This window comes from Nothoprocta perdicaria, unplaced genomic scaffold (genome assembly GCF_003342845.1).
Source record: "Nothoprocta perdicaria isolate Ctin4 unplaced genomic scaffold, notPer1 scaffold_460, whole genome shotgun sequence".
Lineage (NCBI taxonomy): Eukaryota > Metazoa > Chordata > Aves > Tinamiformes > Tinamidae > Nothoprocta > Nothoprocta perdicaria.
In genome coordinates this window covers 120690-133784 of record NW_020455711.1, presented here as the reverse complement: position 1 = coordinate 133784, position 13095 = coordinate 120690, and the positions used below count along the sequence as shown (strand labels likewise).

Below are 13095 nucleotides of genomic sequence, written 5' to 3'. Positions count from 1 at the left end.
AGAGCCGGGCCCGGCTGCGCGGCGCTGTCGGGCGGGGGGCGCCGAGCGCGGCGGCGGCGCGCAGGGCTCGGCTCGCCTGGGCTCCGCTCGGCTCCGCTCGGCTCCGCTCGGCTCGGCTCAGCACGAGCCGCGGCTCCGGCGCGTCACATGCCGTGACGGGATTTGTACCGCGGCCCCTGCGAGCGGCGACGAGGCGGGAGCCCCGCGCCCCGCCGCGCCCCGGCACGGCACGGCACGGCACGGCCATGGCCCCGTGACGGGCGGCCCCGCCAGGTAAGCGGCCGTTGCGGCCGTTAGCGGCCCGGCCCGGCGCGCGGCGGGGAGCGGGGCGCTGGGAATGAACGGCTAGTCAAGGAACCGGCTGCTCCCGCTCCTTTCCTTCCTGTTGAGGCGGCTTTTATTTTTTAATTTATGTATTGTTTTATCCTGCTTTTTATTATTTTGGTGTCCGCGGGTCTTGATTTATTTTGATTTTTCCTCAGCACGGCTGCAAGCCGCCCCGCGGCCCCGGGGGATGTGTTTGGGGACAGGCTCTGGGCAGCGGCGCGTTGCGGGCGGCGCCCACGTCCCGCCGTCGGTAGCGGCCTCCGGACGCGCGGCCGGGTCCGTGTGCGTGTGCGTGTCCGTGTGCGTGTCCGCGTGCGCGGGTCCCGCGGCCGCGCGGGGAGCAGCCCGGCCTGCGCCTGGCCGGCCCTCCCACGGGGAACGGGGAGGCTGCAAGCGGGGCTGTTCCTGCGCACGGGGCCGGGAGAACCTCTGTGTCCGTTCCCTGTGTTTTCCATGTGCATCCATCCCGCAGGGATCTGCGCAGCAGCAGCYGGGCGTTTGGGTGCTCGGCCGCCCTGAACCTCCATTTGCAGCTTCGTGTTATTCGCGGTGTGCAAACAGTTAACGCTCTGCAGCCCCGTGCGCTGCTTCCCTCCTCCTCCCCTGCCCTCCTTCCATTTTCTGCACCCCCCCACCCTCCCAGGGCAAAATGCGACCCATCTGAATGCTCAGAAACATCAGAAAAGAAGAAACCATCTTGGTATCTTGTGATGTATCCCCTGGAAGCGCCACCCAGGCGCTGGGCTGCTGTCCCGCAGCCCCCAGCCCCTTGCCCCTGGCACTTGTCCCTGCTGACGAGGCGGGGGGCTCGCGCGCGTGCGACGCCGTCCCGGAGCGCGGCCGCCGCACAGGGTCCCGCGTGGAAACCGCCCGCGCGCGCGCACCGGGACCCGGCGTCGTGTGAGGGCACCCGGCCGAGCTCGTTTCCGAAGGCTTTTCTCGGGTTTTTGCAGCATCCGCCCCGGTTCCCTGAGGTGGGAGCACCGGGGTGGCGTTGGGAGCGCGWGGCTGCGAGAGGTCACCAGAAGTTTGTGGGGAGGAGGAAGAGCASGGCGCCCTGGGGAGCGGGGCTGGCGGCCAGGAGGGGCCTGCGAGCAGCTGGCCCGGAGCAGGGCTGGAGCGGGATGAAGGTCAGGAAGAGAGGGCAGAGGGAAAGCGGGAGCGATGGGCACCGAGCGGGGCTGGGCCCGGCCCAGCCAAGACTTGTGGGCGTCCTCTCCTTCTCTTATATGCGTGCGGCACAGGCGCTGCTGCCCAAGGGAGCACCCACATATACGTGGCTTTTCTTTTTTCCCTTTSAATCGTATTTTTGACCCGTGACCCGAGCTGCTGCGGTACAAAACTGATCTGCTCCTGAGCACAGGCAGCGTTGCCCTCGATAGGCCACGCGGCTGCTGGCGTGGAGTTTGAGCTCTTCCCTTGAACGGGTAGGTGGGCTTGCAGGGACGCCTGCTAAGCTGCCTTTGATGGGCTTAACCCTCTTGCTTTCAACCCCAAATTAGAAACAAATAATGAAGCTAAGAGGTGGGAAGGAGCAGCCACCCCTGGGCTTGTGTTCCAGTGGGTGCTGGGGCAGGACGGCGGCTGAGGCGAGGAGAAGCTGCCTGCGCCGCGGGGAAAGCCGTGGGAAGCAGGGAAAGCGGGAGCGCRTGGTGCCTGCCGTTGGAGCGAGGGGTCCGGAGTGGCTGAGAGCTCCTCACCGCAGGCCTCGTGCCGAGGTGGGGCGCGGGGCGGCGGGGTTCAAAAGCCCTTCAGCACTTGAGCTTGGCCTTAGGGAGGTAGCCTGTTCTCACCCGCTCACACACCGTTTTTGAAGAGCAGCACCAGGGTCCACCATCCAGCAGGATGCAGGGCACCAGGATGGACCAGGTTTGCAGGTTTGCAGGTTTACGCAGGTTTATGCAGGGTTGGACCTTGAGTTTATTTGTTGATGAAAGCTGTGGATCTCATGTAGTGTGGCCTCAGTGCAGCATATACTGCAAAACTGGGGCAAAACGGAGAGAAGATGATCCTGGTGTGAAGTGCTTGTGTTTCCCCCATGCCTGCCTTTTTCTAAGGCTTCTATTCTGACGGCCCTCCCTAAAAGGAGGGGAGGCACTGGCAGAAGAGCCAGTGTCAACAGCCAGTGCAGCCTCTGCTGGTCGGTGCTAAAAGATGTGACTGTGTTTGATGGAAGTGGTTGTGTCGTGAGGTTCTGGGCCGAGATCCTGAGAGTTTCCTTCATGTGGGTCGTGGGTTCCTAAGGAAGACTAATGGCTGTGACCAGCAACTTGCCTCTGCACAAAATAGGCGAAACACTGTGACTGCCCCTTTCCTCCCAAAGGAAGTGAGGTTGGAAGTGAAAATTAGTTTGTGTCTCTCCTTTATCTTTCAAAAATGTACTGTACATTTTTTTTTTTTAACCGAGTCATCAGATGCAATTTATTTCAAGTATTTTTAAGTTATTTTGTGTGCCTTGCTGGCCACGTGCTCACTGGAAGTTGTAAGACCATTTCGCTCAGATTTGCACCGGCTGGGCTGGAAAAGGGTGTAGGGGAGTCTCCTTGTGGGGGCCCTTTAGATTAGAGCAGGGGGCAAAACCTCCTTAGAGGTCCCTTTGCAGTGGAAGTCATGAGAGGGACGCCCAGCTTCACAAATGATTATTAGTGTGTGATGATCTGGCCAGAATTGTGTAATGGCACCAAGCGAGAGRTTTTATATCCCATAAACTTGGCCCTTGCTTCAGGGTGAACTGCAAAGCTTTGGAAAGTGGATGGCTCTCCAGTAAGTACACRTAGGTGCAAATTGTTTGGAACAAATCTTGAAAAATAAAAACAGACCCAGAAACAGACTCCAGGCAGGTAAGTAAAAAAGAACTAATTACTGTTTTTCTGCATCTATATATACGCTGTGCCAYGTGCTCTAGGTGACCCTGCRTGTGCAGGGCGTTGGGCTAGATGATCTTTAGAGGTCCCTTCCAAGCTTAAGGACTCTATGATTCTATATGCATACGTCATTTAAACCTGCATATATGCTTTTGTGAATGACCCAGCTGCTTCAGCAGTTTATTCGTTTATTTAAAATAGCTTTGTAGTTCACCTTGAAAACCACTTCCTGCCATATGGTAATATTATTTCTCTGTGCCACATTTTTTGCTAATTATCGAGACCATTTGCTTTAAGATAGGTGTTTTTAATTTCACAGCCTTGCCTGCCTCTCCTACTTGATCCTGCCCTGGAGTCAGGAGGCTGTGTCTGCTCATTCTCCATGGCAACAGGCTGTCATTTACTTATTTAAATTTAATTAAAAAGCAGCTCTCAAATCCTAGGCGTCTTATATGTTCTTTATATTGGGGGGGAAAAAAAAGTATTGGTGGGTCAGTGTCCACAACAGATCTGCCAACCTCATAAATAAAATTCTCCTCATGTCTTCCTCCGTGCATCCCCTCYGGAGGAGCTTAGGGGAGGGCTGGGTGCTGTGGCCCATGCTGAATTTCAGCAGGTCGGAGTCAGGAGGCTGGCGAGGGGCAGGAGCTGCAGTCCCTGAGCTTTGCTGGGCACGTCAGCCTTTGCTGGCCGGTCAGGCTGCGCGATGGCCTCTTCCAGCCCACCCGTCTCCTCTGGTCCTTACGTAGCTGCTGAGGGCGCTGTGAAGGGGCAGGGAGGGTTTGGGTGGCCTCGCRCCAGCCCCTTGGACCCTGTTTGAAAAGGGAGGGCAGCTGCGTGTTCTGCACGGGGAGCCCTGCTTGTTGGGGCAGGTGCTGTCTGCAGCAGATCCAACTCATGTGCAGTTTTCCGGGATAGCCCCAGGTTGTCATGTCATTGCAGGACCGGTGACAGGGGCACAAATGTGTGCCCAGACATCCGGGGGCACAAAYGTGTGGAGCTGCAGCAGTGAAAATGCAGAAAATGGCAGCTCTGCTATAAATGCGCTCGCCCCGCGTGAGAGATTTTACAAATCCAAGTCCTTTCTGGTTTTTATTTTTATTTGTTGTCCTGGAAGCATAGATGTTCCTTGATGCCTGCCTGGTACAGCTCTTGGCTTTAAACTAGTCACAGCGCAGAAGCCCAGAGCGCCCTGTTGCTTTCAGCACGCTTGGTATTCGTGTGCAGGCTAGGAAGAAAGGCCTTAATCCCAAATTAGTTTTCCGAGGGCTAGCTGGACAAAGGCTACTCTGTGCTCACTGGGGATAAGGAAACATGAGGACAGTGACAGGCGGTTGCTGGCAGGAGGTGTCAAGAAGGGACCTTTGAGGACACGAGCCAGGTGGGGTAGATAGAGGAATGTGGAAGTACAGGGAACTTGTTAACCCAGAGGTATTAAATGTGGCAGTAAAAGGACAGATTAGAACCTGCACAATGAATAAAGTGCCAAAATTTGCACTTCTTTTTGTCTTCAATACCAATATGCCAATTCTTGGTGGAATTATTTTTGCCTGGAAGGGACTGTTCGGGTGACTCAGTCTTTAGATTACCTGTTGTTTTCTTCCTAGCAGAAGCTGGGCCTCCTTGAGCCGTGTAACTAGATTTAGGTCCTGCTTTTGAGCTGGGCTAACGTGTGGAAGATGAAAAGCTGGCCTTACATTTTTATTAAGCCTTAAGGAGCAGTTATCATCAGAGAAGTGCCTGTACAAAACTGCACCATATTTTTTTTTCCTTGGTGTTGCTACTCCCAGGGCTTTTTTCGAAGTTACAGGTGGCGATTTTTTAACAACAGACTTCGTTTTTAACTCCTCTTAGCCTTGCCAAAGCCTGTGTGGCTGTGACAGGAAAAGTTGGATTCAGTCCTGGCTGGCTTATCTTCATTGATAAAATGGTGCGCGGAGTTCTAGCTGCCGATTCCCGGTGCRGGAAGCGGGAAGGCCGCCGCAGGGTCTGAGAGGGGACCCTCGGTTAAACCTCACTAAAAACCCAGTGTGTATTGGGTCTGTTGGATGTACTGAGGGGGAAATCTGAAATTTCCTGATGTTCTTCCTAAGAAAAACCAGCACAAAACCAAGCAAAAGCCCAAAGTGAGCTTTTCTGCGTTACTGTATTTAAGTGGAAGCATTAAAGGAATTTATGTCTGGCTGGTAACATCCTTAATTCTTTATTACTAGTATTACTAGCATACAGTCATGATCTGTGTTCCTTAAGAGTTCATCTGTTCCTCTTACTTATCCAGCTTTGAAGTAACCTYGTTGATATTAGTAGCATCAGGCTTAATTTCTTCAAGGCTGTATCCTCATCTATAAAATAGAGGGAATACTTCATACAAGCAGCTGTGAAGTTACATTTATTGTCTGTAAATTGCTTCTAGTAATTGAGCAGAGGAGGTGCAGGGAATGAAGACAGTACAGTAATACGTTTCTTTTTTTTTTTTTAATCGAAGAGAACTGCATTATTTTTTTCATCTGACGATGCAGAGGCAGATAGGGAAAAGAAAAATGCTTTACCGCGAGCTCCCTGAAACTAATTGTTGAATTGGTGATGGAAACGGGCGTTTCTGAGCATGGCGAAGGCGGCAGCAGCCATCTTGCTGGGGCAGCGGCGGCGATGGGAGCAGCGAAGGCCGGTTCGGAAGCAGGCCCAGTCGGCTGGGGATCCAGCCTGGGCAAACCAGGGTGGATTTTTTCCTGCTCTGCCTTGAGGAGGGAGCCGCAGGCCCAGCCTTSCTTGTAGCTCCGGGCTCGTGCTGGCCCGAGCAGGTTCCATTTGCTCAGCTATCTGTYGGGAATCCTCCCCTGCAAGTCAGTAGCTGGACCCCAAAGCCAAACCCAGCCTGTGGGTTAAGCCCAGCCTGCGAGCAGGCACTCCAGAGGGCAGGACTGTGTGGCTGGAAGCGAGGGGAACGAGGGGAAGGTGGAAGCRGCGCCTCCCTTGTTTGGCACGAGTCAACTATTAGCTTGGTTCAGCTGCAACGTGAAGCCCGGCCCTCAGTCTTCATTTTCAGTTCCCTCCCCTGCCCTGCTCCCCTTCTTTCCCTGGRATATACTCGTGTGCTTCCAGATGCCGATTGCATTTCCAGGCAGCATTTTCAACACGCAGAAGGGAAGGGCTTGACATTGGCCGCCTCCTCGGTAGAAGTTGCGCTATGGCTCTCGAGAGCCCTTTGCTAAAGGGCGTGCGTTTTAGGACATCTGCTAATGGGCAGAGTCCTAGGATGTCACCAGAGCTTAAAAAGTAGTCGCCTTACCCCCTCACAGCGAGGGCTGGAGGAGGCCGCCCTGCCTGAGGAGTCGGCCTAGGTCGGGCCTTGACGGCTTCGCCGGTGGTGGCAGCGTGGACTGAGAGCCCAGGCCCGGCGGGACCGGGCGGCCCTGGCGATGGGGGATGAGCGGGCGGGTGAATTCGGGAGGATGGTCTGTGACTGCATGGAGAGCCGGCGCTGCAGCGGGATGCCGCAGGAGCTCTCCCCGGCTTGGAGACGCCGAGCGCGCTTGCCCCCGCRCAGCTGCCCTGGCTTCGCTTTTGGTAGAGCCCCATGTGTGCCCGGCCCTCGCGGGCTGCGCGGGCGGCAGGCAGGGAAGAGCAGCGAGCCCGGCCACGGCCCCGGGAGGGCGCCTTGCCCTTGGTGTCCCGCGCGCACCGGGCAGCTTCGGAGCAACCGCCTGGGAGCCAGGAGCGGAGGGAAGAACTTGTTCGGATTAGGGATTTGCTCCATGCTCTACTGCGGCTGGCTTTTCTGAGCACTCGCATCTAAATTCTCCTTGTTCGTTTATGAAGGTGTTTTGGTAAAAAATAGGATTATCGTGTGGCTGTGCTGCTTTAGGTGGTGGAATTCTTCACTGGGTGACTGTTACGGTGGATGTGTTTTCAAAAGATKCAGGGAATGAAGGAGAGAACCGCTCCATTGATACGAAATACTGGTGCCACTGGATGCGCCAAGCCAAAGGTGCCTTTGTTTAAAGGAGATATGCACATATATAAAAATAAATAATTTAAATCTCACATGCTCATAAGCCAAATGCAATATATATATATTTATGCTCTAGATGACCCTGCATGTGCAGGGTAGTTGGACTAGATGATCTCTAAAGGTCCCTTCCAACTTTTTTGGTTTTATTTTGTGATTTTATGATTTATTTATATATAGTCACATATAGAAGAGAAGGAATGACACAGAAAATCGTGTGTGTAACTTCAATGGGAATTTTGTTTTCCATCTCCTTGTCCATGCACTGAGCCTCTGGGGCGGCTGTTAGCGAAGGAGCTGGAGAGTTGGGGTGTGCTCAGGATCTGCCGTTGCCCTGGCTGATGTGTGGGTCTCGGCCAGGGGACACGTACGGATGCGGGGCTGGCTGCAGTTTTCCCTGCAGTCTCCCTTTCTCGCTGCTCCGAGTAGCGATGTGTATCCTGGCACTCTTGTCCTCCACCTACGTCTTTTCCTCATCTCTCGTAGCTACTTGCTGGATTTTGTTGTTGTTCTGGCAAATCAGTCGTAATGGGTGACTCTCCTCCAGTACTGCTTAACCCTGCTCGTGATCGTGGGTGTTCCTGTAAGCCAATTTTAGCATGGAAATGCAGGGAAAAGATCCAGGAAATGGGCCCGATTTGGGGTCGTCTCCAGAGCTGCAGCCATCGCCGGCGAGGATGGAGCTGCTGCCGCTGCTTCACAGGGAGAGGAGAGGAGAGGAGAGGAGCAGCTGCAACGGGGCCTTCTTGGAAGCCTCTTTGTGGTCTGCCTGGCCATGTCAAGGGGTTTGTGTGGGGAGGACACTCAGGTTGGCGTGTGGGGCTGCACTGGGGTTGGCCTGTGAGGCTGTAGTCGTCACCCTCTTGGGAAGGCGAGAGGAGCGCACGGGAGGGTCACCCCACATAAGCCAGCAAAGCGGAGGTGCTGCCGCGCCAGCGAAGACCTTCTGACAAAGCTGCTCGTTAGGCAAGGCCTAAAAATGCTGCCCCAGAGGGAGAAGCCGCCGCACAGGCCCATAACTAATTGCTGAGGTACCTACCGCTGGTGGAGCAGCCTGCAGAAATCATCTCATTGGAGACGTGGGTGTGGTGCCGAGAGGGAAATGGGAATTTCCTCTGAGTGTTGCTTGCCAAGCTTCACTGCAGAAGGAATTTTGGACGGAATGGGTGGAAACAAGGGCTAAAATGAATAGGTAGCTCCGCTTTTGCATGCCGTGTGCTGCTGCCAAGTGTCAGCCGAGCATCTGCTGCAGCACTACCAAACATACCTGGGAACCGAAGATGTGAAGCAGATCAGCGGGTGAATCCGATCAGCTCCGCTTTCCGTGTGTGGAGCCGAAAGCCTGGCTGAAAGGTGGCGTTGCGAGGGGCTGATAGCAGCGTGTTCCTGCAGCACCTCTGGCACCTGCGGCGACAGCTCCCGGCTCGGGCCCTATCTCCTGGTGGAAGCCACTTGCTTCTGTGTTGTGGTTTCTGTTGCTCTTCCTAATTATCCCGCTTGGGCCACCTGCCATTCTGACTCTGGCCGCATGGGATCGTCCAGCGCTCTGCGACGGGTGCCCCGTTGGCTGTTTCTGTCCTGAATAGTAACTGTGTTCCAGGAGTCAGAGGCATGAGGGAAGAGGTACCAAGGCTGGAACTAGGTTCCTAGTGACCTGGAGAAGCAGGAGCCTGTCAGCGCTGCTTGAAATACAAGGCTCCCCTGCAGGCCTGTGTCCACCRTGGCTCCTGTTCCACCAGTTGCTTTCTCAGCATGGTACGGAGACCGCTCATAGGCACTTGGCCACTTCATATCGTCTGCRCTCTCCCCCGATTCCCTGTTTTGGCTGTGTGCTGTGCGGGAGCCCAGGAGGCTGCAGGCAGGCGTCTTCCCTTGCCCAGGAGGCAGTTGCTTTGCTTTGGCCTCAGCTTTCCGTAGGGCCGAGGGCTTTTCTGATTCGATCACAGGGTTTGTTTTCTCCRTGAGTGTTTGTGGGGCTCCACTGGGTGATCCCTGTGAACGGGAGCACCCCAGGGCTCCCTGGCACGTGTGGAGCTTGCAGGCGGCACCCCAAAGGGGCCAGCGGAGTCGCGGGCAATGTCGGCCTCGCTGGAGCATCTGCTTTCACAGGAGCGCTCGCTTGGCTTGGAGCTGGTAGCATCMAAGCGTCCCTGTGCGCTGCCGGGAAAGGCTGCATCAGTGCAGGGACCTCTCCCACAGGACAACCTGCCCTCCCTTCTCCTTACCTCCCTCCCCACTTTCATGGTTTTTTTTGTAAATGGAAAGCTTCAATGGCCATTTCCAAAACTCTGCGCTGGCGTGGAGCCCAGGCTGGGAATCCAGGCAGGTTTTAGGAGCCTGTGCTGCGCTCCATGCAGGGCCGTACGGGATGCCGTGCCAGGCCGGGGCTTGCAGGGATATCGGTGCCGCTGGCCCTGGCATCCCATGCGCCGCTTCCGTGCGCAAGGCGAACGTCGCGGCGAGCGCAGAGCCAGCGGCTGCCGGTGCCCGGTGTCTCCCCGCTGGATCCCTGGYCCGTCTACTGGTGAGCGGTGGGCGCAGGTAGCCCCCAAATATGGCCCCCCATTGCCGCTGGCTGCCGGGCGCTCGGGCAGCCGGCCGTGTCGGTCGTGCCCAAAGGAAGCGCTCATCAGGTTGCGGAGAGGGCAGCGCGGAGCTCCGCTCCCCCCGCGCAGCAAAGCACGCTTGAAAACCAGAGCGTTCATCTTTGACCCCCATTAATGGCTGGCTTGCTTCGCGTGAGGGTTTTATGAGTCTGCTGCTGCTCCCACAGAGTTTAATTATTTAAGAGCGTGCGGCAGAGGTTTGAGCTGCCGCCGCCACTGCGCCGGGGTTCAGGCCCTGCCGACAGGCCGGCAGCGCCGGGTTCCCGAGGCGGCCGCCTGGCCATGAAGCCCCCTGCGCYGGCGGCCGAAGGGCAGCGCTCGCTGCTCCTCGCTGTGCCCATGCCGGGGAGCCCGGYGCAGCTCTCACGTGCTCAGAGACCTTTGCGCCGTTGGTGTTTCCCGGCGGGCAGGAAGCCAGCTAGACCAGAGCGGCTTCCATGCCCTTCCGTAGGCTGTTGAGCCTCTCCTGGTGGGAACGCAGGTGACTGCAGGCTGGGCCGAGCGGCTCGTGCCGCTGCCTTCTGGCTGCTGGAGCAGGGACGCGGCCTYGGGGCTGGCGTTCCGCAGGCCCTGCCGAGCTCCCGGCTTGGCACAGAGCCGGCTGTGCGCGGAGCCGCGCTCCGGGGCCGCCCCGGCCGCCGCTCTGGGAACGGCTGGCAGCGAAGGGAGTTAAGGGGCAGAGCGGGAAGCCTTGGCTTGCGGTGCGGGGCTCGCGCCGCGTTGCCGTGGCCYGGCCATCGGTAAGGAAGGCGCCTGTGGCAGCAGCCACCGCGCTGCAGAGAGGCCTGGGCTGCCCCTCGCTGCGGAGGGCTGAGCTCGTGCTGGGCACGGGGGCCTCCGTGGGGCCTCCCCGCCGCCGCGTCCTCACCCCGGGCCTCGGCGCCGCCTCGAGCCTCCTCCCACCGGCCGCTCTGCGGGTCGGGCTGCTGTTTGAGCCCTGGGCTGCGTCTAACGGCCTCTCCGTGTTCTACCCTGCTCTACTTTCTGCTTTACCCTGTTTTATCTCTTTCCACTCCTTTTCCCGTGCCTGTTTCATTTCCTTTGGTGCGGAACTCTCATTTCGAGCTATATTGGGAGCCTAGGATGAGCTGAAATGGCAGCATGAGGTAGGAGGGAGGAGGGGTTAAACAGTAGATATCAGTTTCTGCCATCATCCAATTCTTTAATCTGTTGATAATTATGGCCCCAGCTAAATCAGCTGGATCAGCTAGACAAATGCCAGCTGCTCTGTGTCCCTCTGCCTTCATATTCTACTGTATTTTTTTCTATTTTTTTTTTCTCCTTGAAAAATAATAGGATTCTGCTCATTGATGATTAAAACATCGCCTGGAATTTTGGAATGGATCAGACGCGTCAGTCAAACACTTCCACATTGCACCCAAAGAGAGGAATGCCATCCAGTTGGGGGTAGGGCCTTTTTTGTTATTCCCTTCCCCCCATCAGTGTCTCCAGTTGGTGAAAACCCTTTTCCTATTATAAATGCAAGATTTTTTTAATAGAAAATGCTTGCTTTCTTGTGTGAAAAATTGACTGCTTCCTTTCCTTTTGATATGGAGAAATGTTGTGCCTCCTTATGCAAAATGTTACTAATAAACTTGAGTCCTTCCAGGGTTTTGGTAAGGAAAACATTTCAGTAACTATTCCAGTTATTTGGGGAAGACAAAGCATTTGTCTTTAATGAAAAGTAAGTGCATGTTAATTACTAAGAAAGATGAAAAGAGCGGATTTTAGCTTTCTTGAGTTATGTCAAAGCTGAGGTGGTTAATCCCAGGACAAACTAACAGCCCTRAGTAACCCATGCCCCTTGCAACAGGGGAGCAGAAGAAGAATATTGGGTTGGATGTCGCATTTCTCACGTACTGCTCATGTGTATTCGGTTTCGGAGGCAGGAGGTTCAGCACGAACCCTAGAAYGAGATAAAAGATGTGAGAGAATGTGGATCTGGAGCCTTGCGCTCTAGCTGAGGCGCAGGTTGCAGCCTGAGCAGGAGCTGAAGTGGCTTTTTGGCTTGCTGCCATTTCCTAGCGCACGGCTCCCCATTCCACGCTCGCCGGGAGCGGAGACAAAACACGAAGCCGGCGCTCGGGAGTGGGATGGACTTGGCAGGTCGGGAATGAGACGGATGCTAGAGTTTGTGTCCAGAAGAAACACCACTGCAGTGTCGCGTGTGTGAAACCCCAGTGTCCCTTAGGCTTCACCTTGATTTCCTGTTTTTTTCTCTTTTTCATGTTAAAATTGCTTTTGACTCGGAAATGAAGAGCCCTAAACCGGCGGGTTTTGATAGAGTTCACCATAGGATGATTCTTTTCTCCTCGGTTTGCAGGTTTCCTGAATGAATGATTTTGAAGTAGAGTAATATCTCCCTGTAGAGCCGGGCTCCGCTACGTTTTTAGACTATCACAGCAACAGCGCGGCTGCTCCTGCAATATTAGTAATTTATGCCTATCCCTCAGTCTGCACCTTTGTCAGTCATTTCAGGCTCGGCAGGCTGGGAGAGATGAGAAAGGCAGKTTATGTGTTTGCTGCTATTCTCCCCGCATTTCTTCTCAGGGTAGGCAAAGGATTTCACTCTCCAGAGTGTGTCTATCTGGAAACCTTTTAGCAGTGCTAAATTTACAGAAATAACASCAGAAAATAGCCTGGTGGTGTCTCATTTCAGTGATCCCTGCATGCGGTTGCTGGGATTGGCCTCTGCCCCAAGCGTGGTTCAGATGTTCCCGAGCCCCGGCTGGGCGCAGTAGGTAGGGAGAGGAGAGCCCTTCGTGGGTCTCTTCTGTGCCGTGAGCCCGGCCAGGGTTTTGCTCCGTGAATTTAAYGAGCCCCAAATGTTCCTGCGCTGCTGTAGTTGTGCAGAGCTCCCTTCGACACCGTGTTCTCCACGTCCTTGGTTGTCTCTCCCACCTTGTTGTGAGGAGCGGATGTAGTTGGCTGCGAGTGCGAGTTAAGCTCCCTTGAGGCCCGTGGTGGTCGGTTCTCCACAGGGAATGGGGACCTCTCCAGGGGTTCTGTGCTGCTGAGCTGCAGGGAAGGGTGGGAATTGCTAGCAGAGGAGAGAATGTTTTGCAAAAAAAATGTTGTGAAAAAATTGAGCTGTGTTTTAAGCCTGAAATAGCTTTCCTGAGGGGGGAGAGAGAGAAGAGAGAGAGAGATTTCTAGAATAATTGTTGTCGGAAAACTATTGTTACTTTAAAGCTGTTTTGTGCTGTTTTAAATTCTGGTTTTGAACATCTTGGCTTGGGAAAGTTTGGCTTGAAAATTGCTGTGTGTTTGTGCAGAAGGATCTGCGGAA

The 13095-nt window shown here is 55.2% G+C and overlaps 1 long non-coding RNA gene across 1 annotated transcript; it reads left to right on the top strand.

Moving 5' to 3' along the window:
- Positions 1-221: 221 nt before the first annotated feature.
- LOC112953824 lies at positions 222-11176 on the top strand. Its single transcript, XR_003250623.1, has 2 exons — positions 222-273; positions 11103-11176. It is a non-coding gene; the product is annotated as an uncharacterized LOC112953824 (long non-coding RNA).
- Positions 11177-13095: the final 1919 nt, after the last annotated feature.